The sequence below is a fragment of the Protopterus annectens genome, chromosome 1.part1 (genome assembly GCF_019279795.1).
Source record: "Protopterus annectens isolate FY-2018-M chromosome 1.part1, PAN1.0, whole genome shotgun sequence".
NCBI lineage: Eukaryota > Metazoa > Chordata > Ceratodontiformes > Protopteridae > Protopterus > Protopterus annectens.
In genome coordinates, this window is record NC_056726.1 from 1,702,866,254 (window position 1) to 1,702,892,062 (window position 25,809).

Sequence of the window (25,809 nt, forward strand, 5' to 3'; positions counted from 1 at the left end):
GAACTATGCTGCAGTACAAGGACAAAATGATTGACTTCAACAATTGGCTAAGCTTCTGGTGCCATTCTAAAGGGATCCAGTATCTGTCTGCCTTTGATGACATGGTCGACAGGCCATGATGCTTTGCCAGAGATAGCCTGCACCTGTCACCCCTGAGATTCTGGATACTGGCTAAGGTTCTTGCCGCACCTATAGTGCCTTTTTTAGGCAAGGTTCAAATGACAAATTCACCACCATAACAGGAACAGGCAAGCAAAAACTGAGGGTGATACTACTCAATGCTAGAAGTCTAAATCTCAAAATGCACTCACTCGAGGCACTCCTTAAAATGGAGAACATTGATATCTGTGCAGTGACTGAGACCTGGTTCAAGGCTCCATAGAGCACCCCTGCACTACCAGGCTATAACTCATACCACACTTTTCAGCCATGTAACCTGGACCAGAACACCAAAAGCAGAGGTGTGTCCATATTCACTAAGGATATCCACACCTCCAGGCTAGTTGCTCAGCATAATGCAGCCGAGGTTATCCAAGTGCAACTAACTATGGGCAAAACTGCAATCCAAATTGTAGCTTTCTACAGATCACCCACTATGCCCCAGGATTCCCACTCCTCTTTTTTTGATGTACTGGAAAATATTAGGGTTCAACCAAGCACCCTAATAATGGGCAATTTCAACTACCCCACCATTAACTGGGAAAACTACTCATGTGCCAACGCCTTTGCTCAATGCTTTCTGGAATTCATAAACTCCAATGCCCTGGATCAACTTATCCACACCCCCACCAGGGGCAACAATATCCTAGATCTAGTCATAACCAATATGAGTGACCGGTGTTCCACACCTGAAGTCAACGCCTCATTGGTCCGATCCAACCATAAGCTAATTACCCTAGATATCCACATCCTGCCTTCACCTCCCATTAAGGAAACCATGGTAAAAAATTTCTCCAAAGCCAACTTCATGCCTCTTAAGACAGAAGTGGTGAACTTCATGACACCCATGCAGATGGACAATACAGTTACGACTACTGAATCCTACACAATTGCACTTTATAAGCACTTACATGAGTGCATGGATCGTGCTATTTCAAACAGAACCAAGATGCTATCCTCCAAAAAAAGGAAGCCAATCTGGTGGGCCCCTGCCATAAACAAACTGTACAACAGAAGGAAGAAACTCTTGCAAAAGAGAGCAAAATCCCACGAGTGGAGGAACTCCCTGGTCAGCCTCAGTAAGAAGCTGTGATCCCTGATAAAATCCTCCAAAGCTAGTTATGAAAACAAAATCGCCACTGATTCTAAAGACAACCACAAAGCATTCTATAACTAAGTCAAGAATCTCAATGGCAACACTCAGATCTGCTCTGAGTTACAGCACAATGGCACTAAATATACAGACCCAACTGATATTGCCAACATCCTGGTAGATAGGTTCAGTGCTAACTTTACCCCCCTCTCACCCCCTAAAGAGCCCATCTCTATACCAGAAGAATGCAAAGTTCCTGTAATCACAGCTGCACAGGTAAAAACCACACTCTCCAAAGCCAAGAACACAGCATCCATGGGAGCAGACAACATCCCAGGCTGCGTTCTACATGAACTACAGAACGAACTGGCACCCCACTTAAGTACCATGTTCAATCATAGCCTCACCTCAGGCTTTGTGCCTGCTGAATGGTGTACAGCAATGGTTATCCCACTCCACAAGGGGGGAGCCACCACAGACCCCGGGAACTACCACCCCATTAGCCTGACGAGCCTGGTCTGCAAGGCCATGAAACATATCATCATGGAACTTATAAACAAAGACATTGGTAATCTCCAAACTCTGGATCCCACCCAGTTCAGGTTTGTAAAAGGCAGATCATGTCTCCTAAACCTGATAGACTTCTTTAAAGCAGTCACCAAAGCCGTAGACAAGGGTAAGGTGGTTCACACAGCCTATCTAGATCTTGCCAAGGCTTTTGACACCATCCCCCACTCTGGAATTATAGATAAACTCACTAAACTAGCTATAAATCCCTACGTCATAAGATGAGTTGCCAACTGGCTCACTGACAGAGCCCACACTGTGAAAGTAGCAGACTCCAAATCCAATTTCAGACCAGTGAAGTGGAGTACCACAGGGTTCAGTCCTGGGTCCTTTCCTGTTTGGTATCTACTTCTCTGAAGTACAGGCTAACACAGAAGGTCTTTGGCTAACAAAGCTTACAGATGACTGCAAACTAGGAGCCATAATTGAAACTCCTAATGATGTGGACATCCTACAAAAGGGCCTCACTGAGACAGATGCCTGGTGTCAAAGCTATGACCTCAAGCTCAATGCCAAAAAGTGCATTGTCATCCCCTTTGGTAAAAACTCTGTACCCATAAACTACAACATAGGAGGTAGTATACTTAACACCGAAAGTGTGATAAGAGACCTTGGGACACAGGTGGACAGTAGTCTCTCCTTTGATAATCACATCACCAGAGTAGTCAGGAAATCCTTCTACGTGGCATACCTCATCGCAAAAGGTTTCTCATCCAGAAAAAAAGAGGTAATGTTCCCCTCTTCTCATCACTCATTAGACCCATTATAGAGTACAACGCCCCTCTTGGTATGTACCTCACAAGACATCTACAACAACTGGAAAGGCCGCAGAAATACCTCACAAAGAGGATTACCGGCCTCAAACAGATGCCCTACACAGACCGTCTCAAAAAACTCCAGCTTTACTCCATCGCATATCACCTACTCAGAGGTGATCTCTTCCTAACATACAAAGCTATTTCAAACCCAGAGCTGTTGGACATGCTCCACTTAAAGAAATCCCAATCCCTCTGAGCTACACACTCTAGGGACCTAAACCTTGTCACCACAATAAACAGAACATGCTGGAGGGATAGATTCCTGTCCCAGAGACTTCCCATACTCTGGAATAAACTACCTATCTATATCAAACAAAGCTCCTCATTAGCACTCTTCAAGAAAAATCTTGATGATAGGAAATTCACCCCGGGATCACCTCTGTGGCTCTGCTCGACAGTGGCACAGGAAAATAATTTTCTTGGGTGGCAAAAGCCAGGGTACCTTTTTGGCTGGGCTTGTATAGGCCCCAGGGCCGATAGCCTAGTACCTACCTATGAACGTATGAACCTATGATATTCTGATCTTGATTAGTTAACCACCTTATCCCTATTGAATTCTGAGATTGAGTCTGACTCCCAGATGAACCTGAATATGATAAACAGGTCCTAGAGAAAGAATACATAAATGAACAAATGATAAATGAAGATAACATGTAATATGTCTTACGTGATACCTTTGAGAGAACCATATTAATACTAATATAGAAATACTTGTAGAACAAGACCTAAAGAATCTGTGCATATTATTGAAATGCCTGTGACACACAAAAACTTTTAAAACAAATATATACACCATTAACTGGTTTGCATTTGCTACATCTCTAAGTCTGAACTAAAAATTATGTTTTTTGCAGTTTCTTTCCAAAAGCTATTGTGCATTGAAGAGTATTCTTTTAACATTTATTTTTAGCTTGTGCTGTGGCCAAAGCAGCCTGCATGTAAGAAGAAACAGAAATAAAACACAATACAGAATGTATAAAGACAGACATTTTATGCATTTTAAAATTGGAATTATGCACAGGATTCTAATACAGCCTTAGCAGTGGTCAACTTAGGTGCTCAAACAGCCTTTGTATAAACAGCTGCTGTGCTATTTTTCTGCTGGCATTAATGGAGGACAGGTATGAAATCTCTGGTATTCTGCAGCTATGGAGGAATGGAGGTGTATTTTTCAGATGTTTATAGCTCTGTAGTAGCATGCGGTATTTGGAGCTTATTGAATGCTATGTATTTATTTTCACACATATCTATTGCAAGCATTCCTCTTAACTCAGGTGTGTTCATTTGCATGTTCATCTTAGGTCTGAGTATTGTTATTTGCTGTAATAAATATTAATGTTTGTATATCCTGTAGGATAACAATGATAATGTAGAAAAAGTGGAATGGAGAAATGCATTTTTCTCTTTCTTCTGGTCACTTTGATCTCAGAATTTCTCTCTTTCTCTCTCTCATTCTTTCTCTAGTGTAGCTTGATCTTGACACCTGGAAAATATATTTTTTATTTGCATTGGGTTTCACTCATTTTTTATTCAAACACTAGCATCCTCAAGCTAATTCAGCAAAGTACTTTTCAAATGAGCATTTTAGTTTCAAGGAAGCAGTTTTGAAATCTACAGCAAACGTATGCATACAGCAGCAAACAGCTGTGATAGTTTGACTATTTACATTATTTCTGGTGTGAAATCATCACCAGCAAAACATATATATATATATATATATATATATATATATATATATATATATATATATATATATATATGTATATATATATACTACTAAGTTGGCGGAATATCAATGTATAAATCTTATCCCACGGGCAGTAGTTTACAATGAACTCCTATGCTACTATTTATTGGCAGTTAAATGAAGAACAGATAATATTCATTAGGGTTTTCAGTCATTGTGAAAGACATAAGTTTGACAGTCTTGTTACAAAGTAATAATCTGTAACAGAAAACTAAAGCAAAGATTATTTACAAAGAAATATGTTCTATTACAAGAATGCATTTGGTATAAGAATAGGGACCTTTTCTTTTTTACGACACCTTACTAAAGTTATGAAAAATTTCTGTGAAAGCAAATAACTGAACACCTCATTAAATATGGTGTACTCTGTAACTTCCAGCATGAGTTCCAAGTAGGATGTAATAAATCATAAGAAAATGTTAACAGGGTTGCACTGAAGAAGATGTGACCTAAAGGGTCTAGGATTCACATGGTCAAATTGTATATAATGTGGCCACTTTTATCATACAAAGCAAAACAAATTTCTTATTAAATCTATCAGGTATTTTTGCTTTTAAAATATTCAGTATAAAGGGTCACAATGCAGTCAATAAGCAGTTGAACTCAGATTTATCTATTTCAGATTTAATGTGTTTGATGGCAAATCTGTATTTATACCTGTCAGCCTCATAGGACAAAAAAACTGGACAAAATTAATGGGTGACAAATGCCTGAAATCATAAACAGATTTAAAATATTGGCCTTACAAAGTTAGAATGTTGATAAAATAACAGATTTTGCAACAGCATGCATTTTCTGAAGGAAACAAAGTCTGAAATTCAAGTGTCTGTCATTTTAATGACTTCAGCCCTCAATGATTTGCGTGAAATCTACAAATTACCTACCTACAAAATAAGGAACAGAACAAAAATAGAAGGCAAAAGTCTGGACTGTTGAAAGATATGTCTGCATTTGTACTTGCTTGCAAATTATTTATAAAATATATATCTGTTATGTTTTGTGAGTCTTTTGAGTTTTAGCCATTCATCTTTCATGAGGGTTACATAGCATCATGAACAAAGCAAATGAAACGTGAAAATGCTGCAGTAAAGACTATTTATTAATCTGTTATTTTAAACAATAAACCCTGATTTCAACAAGATCCACAAAGTGAGGTTAACCCCTTTTTTTGATAATAATTTGCTTATCTTTTCAATCTTCTCATTTCTTTGATTAACTGAAAATATCTTGTGTACAAGCTATGAGCAAAATGCAATATAAACATTTCATTTCTAATAGTAAATAAGACATTTGAGTGTATAAGTCTTGAACAGCATATTTACAGACCCCTTTATGGTTCTTGGTTCAAAGGGATCTCTTGATTTAGGTGCATATTTCAACATACCAGCATTTACATTATCCACTTGCATTAGTTTCAGATGAGATTTTCCTCTCGCATAACCCAGGACAAAAAGCCACATATTTATTGTAGTACACTGATTTATACAGCAATGATGGTATAGAAGGCAAATTATATGTGATTTTTCACTTTACAGGTATATTAAGACAATGCATTAAAGTACTTAAAAGTCTAAGCTTTAAATGATATCTTAATTTTGTTCTGCAGCTGTTAAGACAGTTTCCTGCAGTGTTTAGTTATCCATGAAAGTCTGCATTCTGTATTTTTTGGTGACTGAAACAGGACAGATTGCTGTGGGTCCAGTCATTCAGTCCTTGCAGATTAGTTCTACTGTGTAAAGATGCCACACGTCAATGACAGGTGGGGATCATTAGACACGATCACTGAGTTTTTGTTACACTGTTCAAATTAAAAAATGTGCAACCTCAGAGCAGAGAAATCATTTGATAACATTTAGTGCCATTTGATTCACTTTCCTACTTGTGCAGTCTTGGAATTAGCATAGGTAAACATTTGAGGTGTGTCATTTGTCCATCTCAAAAAAAATGCTTATTTCTGTTTTTTTTTTTGTTTTTTTTTTATTAGCTTATGGCCAATCACTAATTAAGGGAAGGGTTTAGTTGTGCTGGACTGTACTGTGCTTAGCTCATACTGCTTACAGTATGCATGGTCATAAAAAGAAAGTGTTTTAGGTGTCAGTGTATTTGATTTTTCTATGCATTTTTTACCTCTACATTTGTCAACCCTCAAATCAACCCCCTCCAATTAGTCATAGCCCTTTTGGTTCCTATCATTGGCAGTATGACCACTGACTTGGGCAAAGGTTAACCATAAGGAGCTGTCATTCAGGCATGCAAAAAGACTGCTTAGTGTAGCTGTGCTCCAAGATATCATCAACTATTTATACCCTCCCAGCAGATAGTCTGAACAAGCAGCCCAAGGTACCCACAAATAAAGACCACTCTCACCAACAATTCCTTCTCTGCTTAAGCCTCCACTGCTGACATTTTTCCTGGCCTGCCAGGGATAAGCTCCAAAGCCTTTGTTAAGTTGGGAAACTATCTTTGTAAATGCCTTTTATGATCATACCTGCAAATGTATATTCCCAAACACTGACAGCGAGAGCTACCATAACCGGCTTGAAAATGCCAACCTACATCCCTAGTTCCTTGCTAATCTTCATCATAAACAAGCCTCTACATCCCGGTGGCCCACAACCCATCAGATAATGGGTTCTACTTCCACCGAGATAGTTGAGCTGGCATCAGCTTTTCAGTTACAACCCAACTCCATCTGCTTCCTCCAACACCTGCACCATTATTTGAACATGAATCTCCTGTGTCAGAGGCAGGACTTTATCACTTTATACTTTGGAGACACAAGCATATGGATGGTGCATTTGTCTTTCCTTTTTAAGGGGTCCTAGAGCTATGTAGTCATAGCAAATAAAGAAAGTGTTCACTGGACCTGCAGGGGTTAAAAGGATGGGTCTTTGGGAAGAGTTACTCAAGGCAAACTTCTCAAAGGAAACTTACAATTGTATTATTGAAAAAGCTTACAGCATAATTGCAAGTAGAAGGTGTATTCATTATTTATGAAGGTAAAAAGAAACAAACATCAACTCAATAAATCCATCTGAAAAAAAAACAAGGTTGCAAATGCCTTTGATGATTGTAATAGTAAAAAGACAATGGAGTAAGGTCCAAGAAAGTGTGTGGTTTATAAAAATTGTACATGCATTAACATCTGATGTTTTGTGTGATGACCATAAAATATATTTCAATTTACTTTCTTCAACTCTCATTAATTGTGAGGGTTTGCATAGCATTTCTCCATATCTCTATCTAAATGCTGAGCAAGTTGTTTGCATTAGCTTAAAAGCAATAGTCGTTAAATATGTCAAGAAGATACAAAATATTTTTTTTTAATTTGTGGATAAAAAAATCATATTTTAGTTTCTGAGAGCAGTTTTGTGATACTTTGGCCATTTCCCATATGTAAAGTTTCTGAATGCATAGTTGTGTTATATAATTTATTTCCCAATTAGTTTATTACTGCATTAGTGTGAACATTTCCCATTTAATGTGTCCAACACTTCCATGCTACTTTGTTTTGTGTTACAATATGCTGCCCCATAGTTCTGCTGTTACTCTTATGTCCCATATCATTGTTATACTGAGCGCATAGATAAACAAGAATATGAAAGTAAGATCATAATGAATGTTATACATTTTAAAGGGAAATCAGAGGAACTGTTTGCCAGACATTTTGATCTTCTGAACATTAGATTAATTTCATTAGTAGAAGTAAGTACTGCCACCATTCTTCATACTTTAACATCCAGGCGAAAACTAGGAATAAGAAAGATAAACAAATTAGAAAATGTATGCAAACAGCAATATCTGCAGATAGTTAAAAATATTTTTTAACTGTTTGTTTAATTAAATACAGTTGTTTCAGTATTTCAGTTTTAGGTTAGTAATATTTTTAAAACTGAGATTCATATAAATGCTTTTTGTATTTGTGTACTGACAAAAACAACAAAAGTAATTAATTTTAATGGTAAAGAGCAGCCAATATATGTTGCAGTTTATCTTGCCCATGTAGACCTGGTCGCTGCTGAGAAAGAACCAATGAAGACCAGTTCACTTATTTGTATTTCTAATAAATGCATTTAGTTAATTTGTTTGTTTGCATTTGTTAACCAAGGTAAAACATTGATCTGCATGAACTTTCTTCATACTCATCCTGAAGCTGCTGTCTGGTTAAATGACATAACATAAACATACCACCTTTAAGAGTTCAGGGGTTACCAAGCAAAATTATCAGGGTCAGGAATCCACATCAGAAGAGATGGTATCCAGTAGTCACCCATGATGGGATTAAGAAATGGCTGGCCCTCACAGTACATGGAGAAACATACAAGATGTGAAAGGAACAGTGAACTCAAGTGACACCTCAGAGGCATTTCTGAACTCATGAATCACTACTGTCTTATGTTTACTTCAAAAAATTATTTAGGGCAGCTTGTCTGGTTCTGCAGCTTTGAAGAATTTTAATCTTAATGTCATAAGAGTAATCAGTGTCTATAAAACTACACACTCTTTCTTTCACTTTAACACATTCTATACTATATATATTTAGTGGATTCACTTTTGCTACACATAATATATAGCTTATTCTAATTCAATAAGAGGCTCCCTTGATTTTGTTTGGAAGCAAACTAGGTTAAAGTTTTTTTGGTTTCTATAACTGTCTAATAACAAAATATCTGTTTCTAGCATCCTAAGAATTCCCAGCCTTTCATCTCCATATTATGCAGACCATCTTATCAGTAACTAATTGTCATAATAATGAGGCAGTACGCATGCTGCGGTGTAACACACATTAGTTAATGGAGCTCATGCATCCATAAAATATTAATATGAGTATATTCAACCACCTGAAATATGAATATTTTAAACCATTATTCCAAAAGTTATTCAATGAAGAAAACAAACTTAAAACTTTAAAGTTGTGTTTATCTCACCACGATGCACTTATACCATAAACATTTATCAATTTAATGTAGTAAATATCATGCTCACAATTACACTCAGCTATATAATAAATATGTGTCTATAGCTAATATAATTGCATTGATAAGGCTGAGGAAAAATGGAAGGTAGGCTAGAAGGACAAGTCAAGTGAGACAGTTAACCAAGCTATTTCTCTGTCTATCTATCTATCTATCTATCTATCTATCTATCTATCTATCTATCTATCTAGCTCTTTATTTATCACCTATAATGCTCATTATATTGAAAAACACATATCATAAACTTTAAGGAATACAAATATGTATTGTACGTAGAATATTATTCAGCACAGAAAAAAAGTAATGTCTTTCAGCTTTTCACAGTTAGGGGTCACCACAGCGGAACTCTGGTCCGCTTAAGATTGGCAGTGGATTTTTACGGTGCCGAGTTGCCAGCCTGATGCCTAACCTTCAAAGAAGGCAGACCCATTCATGCACGCACCTACCTGCATGTCTTTAAAAACCTGCTAAAAGACTATTTTTTACAGGCTTCAAGAGTAACGCGTTTCTATTGTATATCTGACATTTGTCAACTGCAAGCTTGAAAGAGTTGTCTATTGAAAGTAACTACATATCAAATTCTTAGAACAAGTGCAACAAGCATTTTTGTCAAGGGTATCCCCCTCTGACCCCCAAAACAGAGAGAAGTCATTATCCCATATCCCTGCTACATATTTGCACTAACTGTAAGATCACTGTGTTTGAAGTAAAGGAGTAGCTCCGAGACACCACAGTATCGATCTTTAAGTGCAACCCCCCTGCAACTGCACATCTAAGATCACATATTAGAGCACTGATTATTGGAGTGACACACTTAAGCTTGATTTTTATACGTAGACATTATAATTTAAGAGTGACATCAATATAACACCTAATGTTCAATAACCTTGTAAATAACTTAACAGATCAAAGAAATCAGTATATGCCACATTTTTACCCAGACCACAAACTGATGTAGAACAATAAATGAGAAAACCACAAACCAAGTTCTATGACTAGTTGTAAGGAACTGCTCTAGAGACTGCTCAAATAGAAGATTAAGTGATTTTATTCTTTAATGAAATAAACACAGAACTTCATCAGAATCTGACTAACGAATCAAAATAAATCAAAATAAAACCACAAATCTCCCAATGGAAATAATCTTTTTAATTGTTTTTAATTATTTCCATTGGGAGATTTGTGGTTTTATTTTGGTTTGTTCTAAATTCATTTTTCATATTTACTCAAATACTTCCTGGTTTCCAGGTAAGGTTTAGTTGGTCACAGTGCAAAGCACGTGTTTGTGATTGGAGAGCTGCAAAATCATGAGATTTTTATCACTGCTTTTAAGTCATTCTTGTTTACGTTAGTCAGATTCTGATGAAGTTCTGTGTTTATTTCATTAAAGAATGAAAGCACTTAATCTGCAATTTGAACAGTTCCTTACAACTGGTCTTAGACATGGTTTGTGGTTTTGCCACATTTTTGTCTTAACTCTAGATTGCTATAATGGAAATATCTGTTGTATGACAGGTTCAATCACCAATTAAGGTAACTTTGTATGCTAATATCTTGTATAATGTATGCATTTTCTAATGTGTGTTTGCATTTTGTGGCCCCCTTTGTGGCTGAAGGCTGTCTCTGCCACAGCCTCCTACCAGCCTGGTTAAAAAAGAAATAAATGAATACAAATAAATAAATGATAAAACAATATGACACTTTGCATTAAAAGATAATGTAGCATATTTTTATTGATTATAGAAAAGCACTTACTTTAACAGTGCACATCTGTGAAAATCCCATTATATAGCTAGCAAGCATACTCACCTTAGGTAAACTCCTAGAATGCACACTCATAGAACATTTAGGGAATATCACTAAAACATTTTTTTGCAGGAGAGCAAAGGACGTAACCCCCCCCCCCCAGTTCAATGTACTAAAGCCACAATCACATGCCAGAGAAAAGAAAACACTCATTAAAAGTGAAACATGCCTTGCACAAATCATAGAGGGAGTTGCCGCTTCAGGGAATTTGTCTTGGTTGTTGTTTATGGGACAGATACTTTCAAACAGATACTTATCTCCCTAGCAGCCAGGTAGTTCTTAAGGAGAAACAATGTAAATTTTGAATGAATGGATGCATCAAAATTATATCTGTAACTGTCTTATGGATAAAGATTTTAGAAACAGATCTAAAGGGGTAAATTCTGAATGCTGTTGTCTCAACAGAAAAATTGCATAGATATCAGAAACAGTACCAAAATGTGTCAACTTTTGGTTGATTAGCTCTCAGTAAGAATTAACTACTGTAGCAGTTCCTGTTCATTTCTGTCACAGGGTGAGAGCTTGGTATAACATGGCCATCAACCAGGCAGCATCTGGAGTGGTTATCAGTTACTTAACAGACTAGTTATTCCCCCTGCTGGCAGCTTTCAAAGTGAGTTAATGAAAAAGCCACATTCCACATTCCATGGGAGTTATAATTTGAAGTTTGCCTGCTTTCTTCTCCATGCAGATACTTCTGATCAGGTGTCTGGTTACCACCAAGTAATCCTTGATCGTACATATGCCCTGAGATAACTAGAGAGAAATGTGTGGGTACTCTCCTATCAGTCACCTCTCTGCCCATCATATTCTGCAGTGCTCACCGAATAATAGTTTCACTTATACATAAGGGTTTCTGGCAAGAGAGTGATTTATATATGAATGAATGAATGAATGAATGAATGAATGAATGAATGAACGAGGAAGAAACAGTTAGAAATGAAAGTAAAAACAGGTAAAGACAACGCAGCCTAGCCTCCAGCACCGCCAGCAACGCAAGTATTAGACCATTGGTGGCTACAACAGACCCCTTCTGGTCACCCCCTGCTGGATGACTTATGTATTTTTGCAGAGACGCATGCCTGAACAAAGCTGGAGACCCAGCAGTTGATAGAAGGAAAGGTCAACAGTAAGGTAACTATTTCTACAGGTCTGGATGACACTACATAAATTAGTAACATAAATGGAGAGAAACAAGACAAAATAACAAATAAATATAAAAATTACTATGATAAAGAAAGAGGAAAAGAGGGCAGGGCACTGCAGCTAAAAACATAAACAATACTTGGTAACACTGATGTAGAAGTAGCTACAAAAGTAAAATGTGGTTAGGTATGCAATGCCAATGCATGTAATACAACTGACAAATCAAGGAGCAGTATAGCAGGCAGTGTAGAACAATGGGATGACATGGTTCCTAGCCAGACCCCTTTTTAGTATGTGGGGAGAACAATGCATGCTGCACAAAGATTGACCACAGTAACATGGAAGGGGATCTGCATTACCGTTGGTGCCAAATTATATGACCAATAAAAATACAATGAGGTGACTCACTTAGTCTAACAGAAAGTGTCCTGCAGGGCAACATGTGGACCATGCAAAGGGGATACAACCGCAGTTGAGAAAATGAAGGCATAAATATGGGCCACATACAACAGTCAATGGTTATTTTCTGAGCTATGTTTAAGGTGATATAGAATGACTAGCTTTCAATTTCAAGAAGAAGCTGCATTCTCTAAGATCTCCATTTTGTGACTAAATTTGTCTGGATTGCACTACTTTATATAAAGCTAAAAACACCAGACTAACTGACCTGTCATGTCATTGCTTCATACTGAGTGCAGTGATGTTACCTGCACTCCTCTATTACTACATTAGTGAGTTGCTTGTTATAATTAGTTTACTGGTTCCTTTCTAGTGGCAAAATAAGGTTTCCAGGCTATTTGTTGGTGTCACTTATACTGAGGTTAAATTCAAGTGTCCTGGTATTGTTGCTTATTTTCTGTGTTACATTTAAGAAAATTATCACTGCACTGTATAAATGCAGGTATTATGAGCCCTAACTTTCTTGGTACAACCTAATCTCTGAATTCTTCTTGTACTTTAATACCCCCAAATTCCTTTTGAACTATATTCAGTAGTTCAACAAAGAGGCTTTGGTTTTCACTGGTTGCACATCACCCTCTTTGTGTAAATTTAGACTGCTTGTTTGTTTCAACAAGTAGCACATCCAGTAAATTAACTCCTAACCTCAGAGTCACCATTCCCACTTCAGCTCACACAAATAAACATGTAGAACAATGGATTTGCTCTTTCCAAATGTCTCTGTAGCCAGCCTGTTCAAAATGGACATCCTTGTAGCATTTGTCTCACATTTACTGACAACCACCTACTATTTAAACCAGCAGAAACAGTGTGTGAGAGTGTAGTTATGCAATGCTATTAGAGGCCAATCTCTCTTATAGTCAGTAGGAAATTAAAAAAGAAAAAGCAGGTTATCAGAACCAAACAACACGGGGTGTGGCCAAGGATGAACACAGGATAGCAGCAGATTTCTTCAGCTCCACCAATCTCACAACTCTGACAGGAAATAATTACTTTAAAAATTAATTTATGAAATAATTTTCTTTCTAAATACGTTTGGAATATCAGTTTCTTGAATAATATCTAAAAAAGAAAGAAAATTTCAATAATATTCCTGTCAGAAATCACTTTGGGAAATTTTCCTGTCAGCTCCTCTGTTTGAAATGAGTTCCAGTAAGACAAATTCTTTTGATTCCAGCATTAAGAAAGAACTTCAGTCTCTGATATCTACAATTCAGCAACTTACTACCAAAATGGACAAACTGGATACTAAAATTGATAACTTCATAGAAAAAACTACAAAACAAATAGATTTGTTACATCTGGACTTGCAACTACAGAAGACTCAGATTACAGGCATAGAAGAGACTGTCAATGACATGGAGAATAGAATCCAGGAAGAAGAAATTAACATTGAGTTTTTGCTGAAGCAGAATACACATCTACAAACTAAACTTGATGACCTGGAAAATAGATCTAGGCGCAATAACATTAGGATCTTTGGACTACCAGAAAATATTGAAGGTAACAATATTACTTCCTTTTTAAATACTTGGCTTTCTAAAACATTAGACTTACCAGAAGCATTTTCTTTTGGTATTGAGAGAGCCCATAGATCCATATCTAATGTTAACTCTAACAAAAAATATCCTAGATCAGTTATAGTTAAATTTCTATCATCCTATGACAAAGAAATGGTACTTAAATCAGCATGGGCTAAAGCACCTGTTAAAATTAATGAGGCAACTGTGCGTTTTGACAATGACTATTCTTCCTTGGTAATGACTAAAAGAAAAGTTTTCCTGCCATTAATAAGAGAACTTAAAAAAGCACAGTTTAAAACCTACCTTCTGTTTCCTGCTAAACTAAAAATCTTTCTACCTGATGGCCCTAGAATCTTTGAAGACTTAGACTCTGCATTGCTGTATATCAAAAAAAAAATAAGATTTTGGATAAAATAGAGGAAATGGAATGGGCTAGTCCTTCATTAAAGAGGTTGGCAACAGAAGCTTTGTGGAAGACTTCAGAGAAGAAAAAGAGACTAAAAAGCAAATGTCATGTTCTATGTTTTTTCTTTTTTTCTCTCTCTCTTTTTCTTCAATATTAATCTCTTCAAATACAGTTACTTCATCTACAGAAAGCCACAAATATTCTAACAAAGATTTAATCAAAATTATTTTCTGTGTACAAAGAACTGTTTTTGTTTCATAATTAGTCAAAATATCTGAGGAACAAACAACAAGCTATCAATCAACTTGTCTCTCTTTGCCATAAAGAGATCCAAGGTTAGTAATTTGATACACTTTTTTTCTTCTCTTCTCTCTACTTGTTTAAATAATGTCATTCTTTATAGACTATGCATTCAGTAAGGGGTGGGGGAGGGCAGAGAGAGAAGTATTATGAAAATATGATAAGTGGAATAATAACTTATTAGTTTTTTTTTTTTTTAAAAGTATACATGCTGTTTAAATACTGTTGCTAATTATTTTGTCATGATTCTACTGCTTAAATATGTTTACAAATAATCAGTTATGATTTAATTAATAATGATTAGAACTAAAATAGCAGTAAATAATATGTTGCATATTTATCTTTATTAATATAAACAGCAAGTAATATTTCACTGTAGATATTTTTTATAGCTTCCTTTTACATTTTTTCTTTCTTCTCACACTCACTTCTTATTTTCTATTCTCTTTCTTTTCTTTTCTCTCTTTCTCATTTTCTTTCATATAAGTACATTTACATGCTTTAGGTAATACTGATTCTAGCATAAAATCAGATTTGTATAAAAAAATTGAATTGGGGCATAAAAATAGTTGTTTAATATATTAATAACTGTAGGCTTAGTTTCACTGTCATAGAGACTGTAATAACTTGTAAAATACTTTGTGAAGGTTTTTCCTTGCTTAGTTTCATTTGTATAGCTAAATGAATGTTGGTCACTTGTATTTAATAAGTTTCCGCCAGAATGTTAAGGGAGACAATTTGGGATGTGGGTTACCTCGTGAATAGTGTCCTCGAGTTGTTTTAAAAGCTTCAACACTCAGAATACACGCAGAGAAGCTGAATGCTGTCATTTTGACCTTTGACCCCTGAATTCACGCTGACACATCGCAGATACAAGAAGAGCACTCTACCAGGAAGTAGAACTGATGCAAATGCGACTCTGCGATGAATAATGAACTTTATAACATTTAAATGTGAGTTATTCTTTATAATTACTAACTTATTTATGTTATAATTTACAAAATATGAATGTTATAATGATTCTAAATGATCCAGTATGTCATAGTAAGCTAGTGTGATATTTTAGAAGGCATAAAAATGAAACATATATACATATGTTTTTGAAAGTTTATATGACTGCAACATTCTAATGTATGTAAATACTTGTGATCTAAACATATATAATATTACAATTCATCTGACTTATCTAACTGACTAACATAAAAGTCTTTATGATTTTATCTTAGAAGTAGTTGTCATTTGATATATTTTAAAGCAATAGGTTAGCATGATTGTAAAATCGGTTACCAATATGTGTTTGCTGTGCATTGTTTTGTATAAAGCAGACAGATTTATTCTGGGGACAACAAGTTGGGATGGTGCTCTGCAGGACACAACTCAGTGAGATCAGATATATATAGACATATATTTATATGTGTGTGTGTTTTTTTGTGTGTGTGTGGGTGTGTGTGGGTGTGTGTGTATGTGTGTGTGTGTGTGTGTGTGTGTGTGTGTGTGTGTGTGTGTGTGTGAGTGTGATGGCTTTTTCTGAGAGTCTGCATGGCTATCCAATATGATTTGTAATGATTTCTATAGATACAATGTTTACTCTATTGACAAAATGAATGTTGCCACAAGTTTTAATAAGTTTCCGCCAAAATGTTAAAGAGACAGTCTGGGATGTGGGCTGTCTCATGCACAGTGTCCATGAGTTTCCTCAGAAGCTTCACTCACAGAATTTTCACAGAGAAACTGAAAGCAGTTAGTATAAACATCGACAAGGTTATCACACTGACACACCACAGATTCAGGAAAAATACTCTATTCATAAAATGTGTCAGTTATGATGAGTTTAGATGATGTAGTTTCTTGTAGCAAGTAATATCTTATTTTAGAAGGCATAGAAAATGAAACATTTATTTAAATGTTTTGAAAATCTACCAACAGTAGCATAATAATCTGTGTTAAAAACTTGTGTCCCAAACATATACTTTACTATAACTCATTGAATTCATCTGATTGACAAGCATAAATAATCTTATAACTCTATTCTGGAAGAAATGTCATGTGATATATTTTAAAGCAGTAGGTTAGCATGATTGTAAAATCTGGTTGCTAGTGTGTGTTTGCTGTGCATTATTTTCTGTGGCGGACAGATTTGTTCTGGGACGACAAGTGGGATGGTGCTCTGCAGAGACGCACTCAGTGAGAGCAGATATATGTGTATATATGTGTGTGTGTGTGTGTGTGTGTGTGTGTGTGTGTGTGTGTGTGTGTGTGTGTGTGTGTATGTATGTATATATGTGTATGTGTATATGTATGTGTGTGTGTGTGTGTGTGTGTGTGTGTGTGTGTGTGTGTGTGTATGTGGGTATGTGTGTGTGTGTATATGTGTGTGTGTATATGTATGTGTGTGTCTGTGTTTATGTGTGTGATAGCTTTTTTTTAGGTAATAACATAGGTGTTTCTGAGAATCTGCATAACTATACAATATGATTTATAATAATTTTATGAATACAATATTTTACTCTATTGACAATAATGAGTTTAAGTAAATGCTCATATACAAACAATTCAAGATTTTTTTGGAAGCTGTTGATAGAATTCACATGACAGAAAATAGATGCATCTTAATGCATGTAATGTCTGAATCATATTAATAAAGTTTTGATTTAAATGAATGTTAGAACATAATTTTCTCTCCTCTTGATTTCTAACATTAAGATTATTTGAATGCTATTAGAATACAAGTGTTATATATTACATAGATCTATATAATAGTATGAACAGTTTTTAAAAAAAAAAAAAAAAAAAAAGTTTATTTTAGTTTATATGATGCTGTTTTACCAAATGTGTAGTTTGTCTTGATAGATAATTGAATTGAAAACTGTTAACCTCAGTTAAATATAACTAGTATTAAATTGATAAGGTGGTAGCTGGTTTACTGCTGCTTAGGGTGGGGGTTAACTTGAGTAGTAAATACTGCTCTAAGTTGGAGTTTTCAACTCAGACGGGATCACAAGGTTTAATCACTTACATTATTTTCACTTGTTCATTGTTATATGTATATAGTTTGACATCCACAATATATTTGTACACTCATTGTCACTACAAGCAAAATTGAATCCTATACAAAATCCATAAGAGATTTAATAAATACAGCTATGTTTAGGTACACCTAAAGAGGAGATGTAACATTATTTATCTTGTTATTTGTTATTTCGATCACTTAAGATTCTTGAGTTTAAAAATGCCAAATTACATCTTTAAAGGAATTTCTTTAAGCATTAATGGATTGAATAATCCGTGTAAAGAACAAGCCTAATAAGATACATTAATCTACACAAGGCCAATCTAGTCTTCCTGCAAGACCCATCTCTTGAAAAAAAGATATTGATAAAACTAGCCACTAATAAAGTATACAGTATTGGTTGGTTCAGAGCACACTCAGAAAAAAAGAGGAGTGGCTATTTTATGGAATAAAGTATGCCCATTCCTAAAACATTAAGTCTTATCAGGATGACAAAGGAATGTTTTGTATGGTTTTACAATTACAAATTAATGGGAAGACTTTCCACTTTGAGCTCAATGTATATTGGATACCTGGAATTGGTGATAATACACTGGAAACATCATGTGATAAGATCATGCTCAATTCTCTGTAGGGGATATTATTTTAGCTGGTGATTTTAATTGTATACTACATGAGAGTGATACTACCACTATAAAGAAAAGAAGAATTACATCTAATGCAAAACATTTTAAATGATTTTGCTAATTCTTATCATTTGAATGATATTAATAATCAGACAAGTCAAAAATCATTACCATACACACCTTTTTTTTCCTAACAGATACAAAACTTATTCAAAGAAATGAATGGGGTCTTTATTTCTAACCAGATGGTAACATATTTAATTAATTCCAAAATCATTTCATGTCCTATATCTGATCCATAACTCGAATTGTTTCGAATTCATGATAAAAATACTCATAATGTTCGAATCAAAAGGATACCAGCATACTTAACTCAGCTAAAAGACTATAAAGAATATATACTTTCAAGTACAACTTATTTTCCTAGAACATAAATAATACTCCTGAAGTCTCCATTAATCTATAATTTGGGATGCCCCAAAATCCATATCTATATGGACAAAAGTATCAAGATGAGTATAATAACAAAAAAATCTTGGGATAAGGAATTGTTAGATATTCAAAAGTAAACTAGACTCTTATAAACATAATAATAAAGAGAAATATTATGGACAAAGAAAGTTATTGAGAAGAAATAAACAAACTAAATGAGAAATACAAAGAAATTTTAACTCATAAAAGTTAAAATAACTTTAGAAAGAAATACAAGTTTTTGTCTTATTCAATAAGCCCCAAATACTTACATAGACTTAAAAAATAAAACAAAAAGATTGAATAAACAAACCATATCAAAAGAAATCTTTTCTCTAAGGAAAAAAAAGAATGTTTCTAGTATACCAAATACTGGATGAATTTAGAAATCACTTTCACAAGATTAACCATGCTTTCAACATTAACATGGAACCTAAAAGATAAAATAAAGGAGTTTATAACCACAAACATGAATAAAAAGCTTAATAAACAACAGATTAAACTATTGGATGAGGTATTTCACTATACAGAAGTTATTACAAAAATAAATAAGCTTAAATCAAACAAAGCACCGGGTAATGATGGTATTATACCAGAGATATGTAAAATCCTTTCTAAGAGCACATATTCATTAATACATGAGGGTTTTTTATTCTGGCCCAAACTGAGTTAATAACCCCCCCCCATCTTGGCAATATACATTTATTTCCTGGTTTAAAACCTAATAAAAGAATCCAACTAAGATGTTCTTCATATCCATTACATCTCATTATAATGTTGATTATAAAATGTTTATGAGTATTTTGCTGATAGATTGAAGACAATTATCCCCGGCATTATAGACATAGATCAGACAGGCTTCATTGTAAATAGAAATACTTTTTGATAATACTCGAAGAACTTTAACTTATTAATTGATTTACTGCAAATAGGAAAAGATTTAACACTTTATTAGTCTTGATATAGGTTCAGCATTTGATTCAGTAAGTTGGGACTATCTGATTTTACCTTACTGAAATGCACAAATTTCTCTGATGCATTTATGTAAATTTAATTGAGCATTTATACAAGGGCGCTGTATATTAAGGTAGGGAACATATGTTTCTAAACAAAAAATACCCCATTCTTAAAAGGTACAACACAGGATGTCCACTTTCTCCACTATTATTCACTTTAGTAGTGGAGACCTTGGGCTAATTTGATTAGAAACTGATTACTGACATAGGGGTTTTGAAATAGAAAGAAAATACAACATCAAAATTCAACTTTTTGCAGATTGATGTTCTAATTACATCAGCAGGATCTAATTCTTCTATGCAGTCTTTATTTGATAAAATGATGAATTTTAAAAGTATTTCCTGGACTTTAATATTCAATGGAAAAATAAATATACTACCTATATATACACGAAAAATACTCTCATTAGTGATTTTACTAAATATGTACCCAACTCAAGGTTCAGATAACTTATTTAGGTATAATACTATCCTAAAGATATTAAATCCTATTATTATATAATAACTTCTAATACCTGTTTTCTTAATATACAAAATCTTTTTTTAATACCTGGAATAATAATGTTTTTACTATGGAGGAGAGACTACAATTATGTAAAATGATAATATTTCCCCAAAGATTTTATACTTAATACTAATCAATAATACTTTCACCTACAAAAATAACTATCAAGACTGAATACACTATTATGTTAAATTTCTTATGGAGCTTACCCCTAATAGACCTAGGATTGCATTAAAGAAACATACTAATAGCTGGTCTCAAGGGGTATTTCTTTTCAGACTTTAATTTTATATAATATCTCTTCTATTATAAAAGTTATTACTTTTATTAATAGATGGGGTCATATGTCATGAAATGGAAAGATTATTGGGGAGCTAATTAGTATGCACTTCATCAATCTCCTTAACACATAAAAATATGATTATAAATAACTCCCATGTTGTGGTTTGCTAAAGAGAATTTTTGTACTTCACCTATTACACCCTAAACATATGGTCCTTATTACCCATTAAATATTATTATTAGTTATAAGTAACTTTATATTCATACGCCCTAGAGGTATAGGGGAATGGAATTTAATGGGTTGTAAAAAGGGATATTTAAATTGCAATGTTGTTGCAATGTATGAAAGTCTGAAGAAGCCTACGGGTGAAAGCGCTTACTAGGAATAAAGGATCTGTTTCCACATTACTTTCAAAGTGTGGTGGATTTCTTATGTGAACGTTTCATGACATTAAGTGGTTGGACACTTGGCTATTACATACCAGCGTACACTCTTTGTTTATCAGTGTTTTTGCATTTGTAAATCTAATTGAACATTTATATAAAGGAGCTCTGGCTTACATTAAGATAGGAACATATGTCTCACAAAAAATACCCATTTTAAAAGGTACAAAACAAGGATGTCCGCTCTCTCCATTATTATTTACTTTAATAATGGAGCCTTGGGCTAATCTGATGAGAAACAGTACTGATATAGAAGGATTTGATATAGATGAAAATACAACATCTAAAAATTCAACTTTTTGCAGATGATGTTCTAATAACATCAGCAGGATCCAATTCTTCTATGCAGTCTCTATTTGATAAAATGATGAATTTTAAAAATATTTCTGGTTTAATATTCAATGAAGAAAAAACTAAAATATTACCTATATATACATGAAAAATGTCCTCATTAGTGATTTTACTAAATATGTACCCAACTCAGGTCAGATAACTTATTTAGGTATAATACTATCTAAAGATATTAAATCTATTATATATAATAATTATAATACCTGTTTTCTTAATATACAAAATCTTTTCAATACCTGGAATAATATGTTTTTACTATGGAGGAGACACTTATAATTATCAAAATGATAATATTCCCCAAGATTTTATACTTAATACAATCAATAACACTTTCACCTACAAAAATAACTATCAAAAACTGAATACACTAATGTTAAATTTCTTATGGGCACCTATTTGACCTAGGATTGCATTAAAGAAACATACTAATAGTTGGTCTCAAGGGGGTATTTCTTTTCCAGACTTTAATTTATACACTATCTTTTCTATTAAAAAAGTGATTACTTTAATAATAGAACGGTCATATGTCGCAAAATGGAAAGAATATTGGGAGCTAATTAGTATTCACTTCATGAAAATTTCCTTAACACATAAAAATATGATTATAAATAACTCCATGTTATGGTTACTAAAGGAATTTTGTACTTCACCTATTACACCTAAACATATGGTTTGTTACCCATTAAATATTATTATTAGTTATCGTAACTTTATATTCATGCATCCTAAGTATAGGAATGGAATTTTATTGTATTCCTATAATTTACACTCAGGGTATGCTTTTGTCATCTACTTCTGAAGGAACTCATTTAGCTATAGATAATAATCTAAAGTACTGGTATCAGCTGATATCTGATAATAAAGTTAAAAATCTAGATTACTTAAAACAAGAATTTGATCTAAGAGAAACTTGCTGGTTAGAGGTTCAGATCTTTAGACAACATATCATTGATAGAATAGATCTAATGTCTATAACAGTTAAAGAATCTATTCCAAAACTGATTGATTACTTGATAATAAATTTACAGCATAAAGTTTCTGATAAAGGTAAACTTTCATATATACATAAAATTATCAGACAAGAAACTTTTACAATGTAGATTCATACTGGAATTATTTCACCTCTATTAATGGGGACCCACCAACTCAACAAGATAAACAATATATATTGGAATCTGCTTATAGAACTACATCTTCCATTGTCTGGAGACTTTATACATGGAAATTTTTACATAGATCTTTTATACACCTTTGATGATGAATAAAATTAATAATAAAGATAATCTATGTAAGAGATGTAATGTAGAAATTAATGCTGACTGGGCTCATATGTTTTATGACTGTATAAAGTTGAAAGAATACTGGAAGTCAATTAATGAATTTTTGCAGGCTCTTTTTACAGATAATTTCATTATTTCTAAGTCTCTTATATTATTCAACACACCTGTACCTCAATGTGTTAAAAAGATTAAGCTTCCCTTGTTATGGTCTATCCTAGCAGTGGCTAGGAAAATAATAACCAGAAATTGGATTTCAGATACACCTCCTTCGTTCAATGAATTTAAAAATGTTATGAATATAATGTGTCATATGGAAATAAGCGCAATTAGAATGAGAACAACTAGAAAAACATCACATTTTATTGTATGGGATACTTTACAAAATTTGTTAAAAAATTCTAATTTCAATAGCACAGTATTTTAGTTTAATTAATTGATCTGATTGTAGTGGATGTCTTTGTAAATACTTTAGTTGTTTTGTTGAATATTATAATAATACCTATTTTTAATTATTTGTATAAAATTGTTATGATATTTCTCTTATATGTTAAAACAATAAACTTGTTTTGAAAAAAAAAAAAAAGAACCAAACAACACCATAAAAACATACACAACACAGCATTTTCCTAGGAGACTTCAGCTCCCCTTCCATTATCTGAGAAACTTATACATCATCAAACATGTCTGGCTAAAAAAATTCTGGAATTCATCAGTGCAAACTGTCTGCACTAGTAGTCTGTAACCCACCAAGGAGCTACAAAATCCTGGAAAGGGTCCTTACCAGTATGGGGCAGCTTTGTTCCCAATGAATTCTCTGGTCAAATCAGACAGAAAATAACCATATTCATCTTAAGACTGAAGCTGGAAGAATATTTCAGTACCTCAGTATTCAGTAATTATGCCATGGCTAATCTACTAAAATTTGAGTGATGATTTGGTTAAATTGAAAACCCCTTCCATCTTTACAAATGCACTGCTTACGAGGAATCATTTACAGCCAAATTCTATGCATGTATAAACAGCTGCATAGATGCATGTGTTCCCTTCTGAAGTCATGTGTTCCCTTCTGAAGTAAGTACAATGTCACTTTAAAAATAAAGCCTTGTCTTGGAACGCTAATATAAATAGGTTCTAAAATAATAAAGAAAAACTGATTAAAAATAAAAATTAATTTAACTCTCAAGATGCCAATAACTATTACTAGACTTATCAAATATCTTTGGACCCTGACTAAATCAACCAAAGCTGAGTTATAAATAGCCAGAAAGGTGAATGATAACCACAAAGCCTTCTTTAACTGTGTTAGAAAGCTCATAAACAATGTCTAGTGCTGTGCAGAGCTAATAACAAAGCTCACATAACTGGAACAGAGGACATAGCCAATCTATTAAACAACACATTATGTTCAAAATTTAATTCCCTCACACTATATTTCCTGATCACATACCTGCATTTACACTTCCTCTCAAATCTTCCAAGAACATGTCCCCAAGATGCCATCCAAGGCCAAGAATAATATTTCTCAGGGGCCGTATAACATACTTGTCTGCCTACTGGTCAGCCTAAAGCATGATCATCAGACCCCTGCAGAGTTTATTCACCATTGGCCTCCAAACAGGCGTCATGCTGGATGAATGAAGGACAGCAGCAGCAGCAACATCAATCTACCTGGGTAATTACAGACAAATATGTATGCATGACCATCCTTATCTAAAGGCCTATGGAAAGGGACATTCAGGACCATCCCACACTCTGATATTATAGATAATCTCTCCCAGATAAATCTAAATCAATATGTAACTCCTTGAAAACAAACTGGCTAACAAATAAAACCCAGGAAATTAGGACGGTTGGCTTTATCTCCAACAAATAGCCTATCACTATTGGTGTACCCCCAAAGTTCAATCCTTGGGTCACCCTTCTTTGGCATTTATTCTTTGGAGGTCAAAGCAAATGTTAACAGTTTATGGTTGACTAAGTCTGCATATAACTGCGACCTTGGCATCCTTACAAACTTCCCAGAGGATACCAAAATCCACCAAGATGGTGTTTCACAAACAAACAGCTGAAGTCAAAAGCAAAGACTAAAACTTAATGTTAAGAAATGTATAATTCTTTCCTTCAGCAAGCATGACTTCCCTTATAATGATCATATTGGCAATGCACTCAGGAAGTTGATCCTGTAGTCAGGGTTCTAGGAGCCTAAGTTGACAAATAATTGTTCATTGATCCCCATGTATCTGCTATCATAAGGAAACCCTTTTTCATTGCACAGCTTATATCTGAAGGATGCAATAATTCCACTGTACTCATTTTTCATCATGGCAATCCCTGAATATAATGATACATTCAGAAAAGTGGCCACAGCATATTCTCAGTTAACAAAAAGTCAAGAGGCTAAACCAGAAAAACTATGTAGAGGATTTCTCACATTCCTGTCCTTCTCAGTTTCATGCAGGCAACTAAGAAACGACCTCTGCCTTGCATATACAGCCTCAACAGACCCCATCCGATTATACCTTTTACATATTTGCAAGTCCAATGGTAGCATGAACCCCATCTCAAGGGATCTCAATATCTTTTGTGGCATAAATAAAACTTGTTCAAAAGATAGGTATGTATCACAGATAACACAGTTTCTATGGTACTGTCTTCCACTCCACATAAAACAAAGTACTTCCCTTACTCCGTTTCAATGTAATTGGGATGAATGGATAGAAAACCTCAAATTCACCCCAAGATTATCACCCATGTTCCTCACTGATGGGACAAAAAGTAAATTTACCAACATACCCTTGTTCGGCCCACCTCTGGGTTATTTGTA

The 25,809-nt window shown here is 34.3% G+C and overlaps 1 protein-coding gene across 1 annotated transcript in view; it reads right to left on the bottom strand.

The window, feature by feature from the left end:
* Nucleotides 1-5,469: 5,469 nt before the first annotated feature.
* The window catches only part of LOC122811873 (uromodulin-like), a 549,630-nt gene continuing 529,290 nt past the window's right edge, over nucleotides 5,470-25,809 (bottom strand). The window contains exon 6 of the mRNA XM_044084012.1: nucleotides 5,470-8,134. The gene's annotated coding sequence lies outside the window, so the exon portion shown is untranslated. The remainder of the gene's footprint in view (nucleotides 8,135-25,809) is intronic.